Source organism: Rhinopithecus bieti, unplaced genomic scaffold, assembly GCF_001698545.2.
Source record: "Rhinopithecus bieti isolate Rb0 unplaced genomic scaffold, ASM169854v2 scaffold_9899, whole genome shotgun sequence".
Classification (NCBI taxonomy): Eukaryota; Metazoa; Chordata; class Mammalia; order Primates; family Cercopithecidae; genus Rhinopithecus; species Rhinopithecus bieti.
This window is the reverse complement of record NW_016806979.1, coordinates 1104463-1110375: the sequence shown is the minus strand read 5'-3', so window position 1 is coordinate 1110375 and position 5913 is coordinate 1104463. Positions and strand designations below refer to the sequence as shown.

The 5913-nt window shown below is 63.3% G+C and overlaps 1 protein-coding gene across 2 annotated transcripts in view; it reads right to left on the bottom strand.

The window, feature by feature from the left end:
* Positions 1 to 5601, bottom strand: part of MAFG (MAF bZIP transcription factor G) — an 11395-nt gene extending 5794 nt beyond the window's left edge. The window contains exon 1 of one of the 2 annotated variants that reach the window (XM_017879225.1): positions 5583 to 5601. The gene's annotated coding sequence lies outside the window, so the exon portion shown is untranslated. Of the gene's footprint in view, positions 1 to 5420; positions 5440 to 5582 lie in introns of those variants that run through there. The other variant, XM_017879223.1, reaches the window with a different exon arrangement.
* Between the last annotated feature and the right edge of the window lie 312 nt (positions 5602 to 5913).

Below are 5913 nucleotides of genomic sequence, written 5' to 3'. Positions count from 1 at the left end.
GGCAGGGACCGGCGCGAGGGGTCCGGGCCCGGGGCTCGGGGGACTCGCCGCCTCCGCGGGCCGGGCCGAGCGCGCTGGGAAGGCCGGGCCGGACCAGGCTCAGGATCCACCGCCGCCGCCGCCGCTCCACAGACGTCACATGATGTTTGGTCACGTGGGCTCCATTCATGAAGCGGCGACGCGGCCGGCCGGCGCTTAAAGGGGAAGGCGCGGCGGCGGGAGGGCAAACTGCGCATGCGCAACCCGCGCGCCGTTGTCCCTGGCAACACTGGCTGCGCCAGCCCAGGTCGGCGTCTCACGGGTCCCCACCCCCAGCTCCCGGCGTCCTGCAGCCTGAGCCCGCCTCGTCTGGCTCCTGCGCCCGCCCTCCAGGGCCCCTGCCCAAGCTCGCAGACGCCGGCGGCGTTCTCCAGCTCGAGTGCCCGGGCTAGGGCAGGTTCTGAGTGGTGGCGGCGCTGGCCTGGGCCCTGCCACGCAGAGGCGCTCTTGCGTCAGGACGGCGCCGCCGGGGTCCCGCGATTCCAACTCGGGGGTCCCGGAGAGGCGCGGGGCGGGAACGGCCTGGCAGCTCCCAGCAAGGGGCGATCCCCCCCGCCCCGCAGCAGACCCCGAGCTGCCCGGGCCCCTCCTGCGCCACGTGTGCCCAGAGCTCCGCCCGGGGAAGACTTCGCTGCTTGTTGGAGATGCCCAGCGGCAGGGGTCGAGGACTCAGGAGGAAGGGAAACGGGGGATCCCGTGTCTGGACTTTCTCCTCCACCCTCTTCCCTTCGCAGCTGTAAAGCCGGGGAGGGGAAGGGTGGCCGCCCCGCCAGCAGGTGAGCGGGGAGGAAGGGGCGGGGACAGGCTGTGGGGTCTTCCTGGGCTCCGTCCGTGAATGATGCAGGTGGACAGAGGCCGGCCCCGGAGTCCCGAAGCCGTGCGGTGTAAGGCTCAGAAGCGTCCCTCCGCCCGTCCCTGCCAGACCCCAGGAAGTCCTCCCAGCCCCACAGCACGTTGTCGCCATGTGCGCTGTGGGGCTGCGTGTGGTTCTTATGGTGCTGTCCTTGGTCGTCGGGGTCGTGCACCCCCTGCTCTGGGCACAGCCCGAGTCTCACAGGCTCTGGGGGCATGATATGGTCTTGGCGTGGCTTCCGAGGCCTCAACCTTAGTGTACAAAACAGCACACGGGGCCCTGAGGCCGGGAGTGCAGCCCCGCCTCCTGCCTCTCCTCCCTGCTCCGGTCCTCATCCTACCACACCACACTGGGCTGGCTCGGGGAGGGCGCCCTGAGCTGCTAGGCATCCTGCTCCGCGGGAGTGTGCAGTCATGCATTGCTAGGCTGTGAGGGCTGGGTCCACACAGCGGGGACCTGGGGGGCCCCCGAGTCTCCTCAGGACCCGCCCTAGATGCCACATAGCGGGAGCTGGAGCCACGGTGCTGTCAGGAGCCAGGGGTGCCTGGCCCTGGGGCTGGCAGCCCCCACCCCGCGGCAGACACTCACCAGGTTGTCCCCACTCACTCCCGCACCCCGACTCCTGCTCACAGGGTCGAGCCCGCTCTCATTTGCACCCTCGGCGCCGACTTGGAACGGATTTATGAATCGTCCTCACTGTGGTGCTGTCTTCTACTCCTGGGAAGGAGCCTCACTCCCCTCCCCGCCCCGCACTGACATAGAGATGGGTGGGATGGGCTGACGAGGACACTCGGGGACTGCCCAGGCTCTTTTGCTGTCCATCACCCCAGAATCTTCTTGGGGTGGGTGGGGTCCCAGGTCATCTGCAGAGTACCAGACAGTGGCTTGTAGAAAAGGTGTTGAGGGAGGGGAGGTGCCTCGTGGAAACAGCCCAAGCCAAACTCCCAGGACCTGTCTCCTCGTCATCCTAGAGAGCCCAAGGTGTTCCATGGTCAGTGAGGGCCGGCACTGGCTCTGCACAAAGATCTCCTCACCTCCCCAGTGGCTCCTGGCCAGCTCCCCACAGACAGCCCGGGGCACTTGTCCCTGGAAATGGTGGTGCAGCCAAGCTTGGGCCAAAGCCCATGAGGGTACCAGAACCACAAAAGGCTACTCTACTGAGAGGGATACTGTGAGAGAGGTCCACGGGTTTCCAAGCATTCCTCTCACTCCACACAGTCATCTCCATGACCAGCTTTAAGTGCCACCTTGAGGCCTGACTCCCCAATTGGACTTTGCTGCACCTCCAGGAGCTCACTTCCCATCACAGCCGGACTCCTCCCTCCCGCAGGCACCTCCCCAGCATCCTCCTGCCCCAGGCTACACCTTCTGTGGGACTGACCTTAAGACCCCATTGGTTCCTCCTGGGAGCAGCAGGTCTCAACCAGATGCTGCCAGGAGGCAGGTGCTAGCGTCCACACCCAGACATGGGTCCAGTCCAGCCCCACTCTCCCTGGTCTCCAGGCAGGGCCCTCCCAGGGTGGACATTTCCCATCTCCGCCTGGCCAGGGGCTGTTCTGGAGCCTGAGCCTGTCCTGCACAAGTACCATGGACAGGGGTCAGCCGGGCACTGAAGAGGAGTGGCACAATGGGCAGGGCAAGGGCCCCAGCTGGCAAGCTGGAGTCAGGGCAATTCCAACCAAGAAACGGTGGCAGGCCAGCTGTGGTGTCTCACGCCTGTCATCCCAGCACTTTGGGAGGCAGTGGGGGAATCGCTTGAGCCCGGGAGTTTGAGACCAGCATTGGCAACATAGAGATACCCTATCACTACAAAAAAAAAAAAAAAAAAAAATGGGCATGGTGGTGCACACCTGTTGTCCCAGCTACTCAGGAGGCTGAGGTGGGAGGATTGCTTGTGCCCAACGGTTGCAGGCTGCAGTGAGCTGTGATCGTACGACCACTCCAGCCTGGGAGACAGAGAACCTATCTCTAAAAAAACGAGTAAAATAAAATGAACAATAAACTGGGGCAGAAGCTGAGCCAAGCAGAGGCGGGCAGCTCTTCCTCCAGGGCCCACCTGGCTTGCTAGGGACTCACTCCAAACTGCTTGATTTTTGGAGGGGGCTTTACAGAACTGAGAGGTGTCAGAGCTGCTGGTGACAGGAGCAGGGAAACCACCATCCAGCCAGCCCACAGGGCCCCATGTAGGGTTCCTCTGCCTGGAAGCATTTCGATGCTTCCTAGCAGGATTCTTGGGTCCTTGGCCCCCAGAGCCATCTCCCTCCTCGACCTGCTGCAGACCCACATAAAACGTGATGCTGCTTGGCTTGGGTCTGTCCTCACACTCTGTGGCTTCCTGGGTGTCTGCCTCCCCACAGCCTGCCTCATGTACCTCCCCAGACTTCTCATGCATGTCAGGAGCCTCCTGTGGACTCTGGCTCTGCCTGCCTCTGCCTAATCAGGAGCCCACAGCGGGAAGGCCTCTAGGACCCGCCTGCTGAAGCAAACACCTCCCTGCAAAGCCTCTCTGCACCCCGNCAGAGCAGGGAGGGGAAGCCAAAGACCCCTCTCCACAGTCAAGCCAGCTGAGAAGCAAGGTCCCAAGACTCCAGCCACTGGATTCTTCCAGATAAAGGATGGGGAAGACCTGAGCTGGAGGTCAGAAGGCCCACAGGAGCTCTTTCCTATACATCTGGCAGGACACTGCCCCAGGAGACAGGCCCCCAGCCTTGAGTCAGGGTGCAGGGACACTGCCCTGGCCCCAGCTTCTCCCACCCCCATCGCCCCCACCCCTGCTGCTAAGCATAATGACAGCGGTGACTTCCTGAAGAGATCACACGGAAAAGTGCCTCCTCGACAGATTTTGCCCTCCGCAGAAGGCCTGAACTCAGCACAAGTGCAACCCATCGCCTCCTAATCAAAGGTGTGCCTGGGGTGGGGGAGGGGCAGGCCTGAGCACAGCCAGTGCTTCCAGGCTCCTGGCCTGGCCTCTGGCAAACCGGGATACACAGACACACAGGCAGAGCAGAGACAGCCTCAGGAGCTGGGCTCAGAGGAACGATGCAGGGATCCCAGGAGCTGAACTGAGGAGAAGCTGCCCCAACCCCAGTCCTCCTCCAGCCCTCAAGGCTGGCCAGAGCTGGGTCCTGTCACACACCCTCTGCTCCCGCAAAAGCTAAGCCCACCTCACACAGGAGGCACAGATGGTCAAGGCTCCGCAACCTGCCAGGGTACCTGGTCCACCCATTCACACTGAGAGCCAGGAAATGGAGAGAGATTTGGGAGCTCCGTCTCCTTTGGCTAAACTAGAAACTCCCGTGCCTGAACAAAGACAGCCCCACTCGGCTGCACAGCCCAGTGGCCGAAACTCCCTGGCACTCATGGTTTCTGCTCTATAAGCTCTCAGCTTGTGAAAGTCACTCTTTGAACAGAATCTAAAACTTAGTTTCCACTGATGCATAAGTGACTGAGAAGATGCCCATAAACGCCCCTCCAGGACCCTGAAATTTTCCCAGGGCATCAAACTCTAGGTCAAAGGTCAGCTGAAGCATTGAAACATCTGGAATCTATAAGCCCCAGGCTCACTGAGAGTGGAACTGTGTTTGTGTGCATGTGTGTGTGCATGCGCGGGGATGTGGAGGGAGGATCACTGAGGGCAAACCACAAAGTAGCCTAACCCAGCCATAAACTCCTGGGCAAAGGAAGTCTACCTTCGTGAATTTCCACACACCCAAGGAAAGGTGGCTCTGGCCACATCGCCCCCAGGCTGCCACTTTCTAAGCGTCCTGCGCCAGGCCAGACACCCAGCAGGGCCACTCTCTTTGCTGACTTCACACAACACTGAGACCCCACTTCAGGTAGGGGCAACTCTGGGGTGATTGGGTGCTGCGTTCTGCCACCCTGTGCCATCCACACCAGCCCATCTGCTGCACCCCAAGGCTAGGCACCCTGAAGCTCCCACCACCTACAGTCTCAACCCAGACTCCAGCGCCAGCTGGGGAGAGAGGCAGGGCTGCTTCCTTCCCCTTGCTGTTTCCTGGTAGAGCTGCCCCTGCTTCCTCCCCACCCAACCCACTGTCACCCAGGGCTTGGTACACACACCGCTCTTTCTCCCAGGGCCTCGATCTCTAGCCAGGGGCTGTCCAACCAGGCCAGTCCCAGGGAAAGCTGACTTCCCCTTTGGCTAGCTCGGCCCACCGAAGCTCCTCCCCTCCCTCACTCAGGGAACTATTTCCCAGTTTGGGAAACTGCTCCAGACGTGGGACCACGACCAGCTGCCGGAAAAGAGCCGCCTGGGAAGGGGTGGACCGCCCGGGGCTTCACCTTTGACCCCGGGAGAGCACCTGCAGCGAGCCACCCCCACTTCCTCTTCAAGCACCCCTGCCTTCAACTGGATCGCTCCGCGCTCACTTAAACAGGCACCCCAAGGCGCCGGGCCTGGCCCCCTCCCACATCTCCAAGGCTCCCTCCCACCTCCCGCTGGCGGCCTTTTAGTCCCCGAGGCCCCTCGCTCCAATCCCCTCCGATATCAGCTTGAGCACCGAGTGACCTCATGCTGATGACTCAGCAAGTCTCCCTCCGGGCTCTGGCACGCGACTGACGGAACTCGAGCCCGAGCCAGGGGCAAGGTCTTCCCCGCAGTCCCCCACTGCCGCCCCTCCTCCCGGGCTCGTCGCGGACCCTCGCGCCCGGGGAGCGCTGACGCGGCCACCTGATGAATCAGCAGCTGCGGGCCGGGCCGCCGGGCCCTGGCGCGGACCCCCGGGTGCCTCACTCGACCCCACCCTTTCCTCCCGCCGTCCGGTGCCCCTCCCTCCAGGAGACGCCCGGGTCTCCGAGTCCGCTCCGCACTCGCCCGGCTCCGCGGGTTCGCCGCCGCCCGCGGCCCACCCCCAGCACCCAGGCGGCAGGGGCAGGAGCTGGCTCCTGACCGCTGGGGAAATCGAGGCACGGACCGCCAGCAGGGTGCGCGGCAGACCCGAAACCAGCGGCCCCCGCCACCGGGCCTCCAGCCGCTCGCCTAGCTCCCGGAGGAGCCCAAC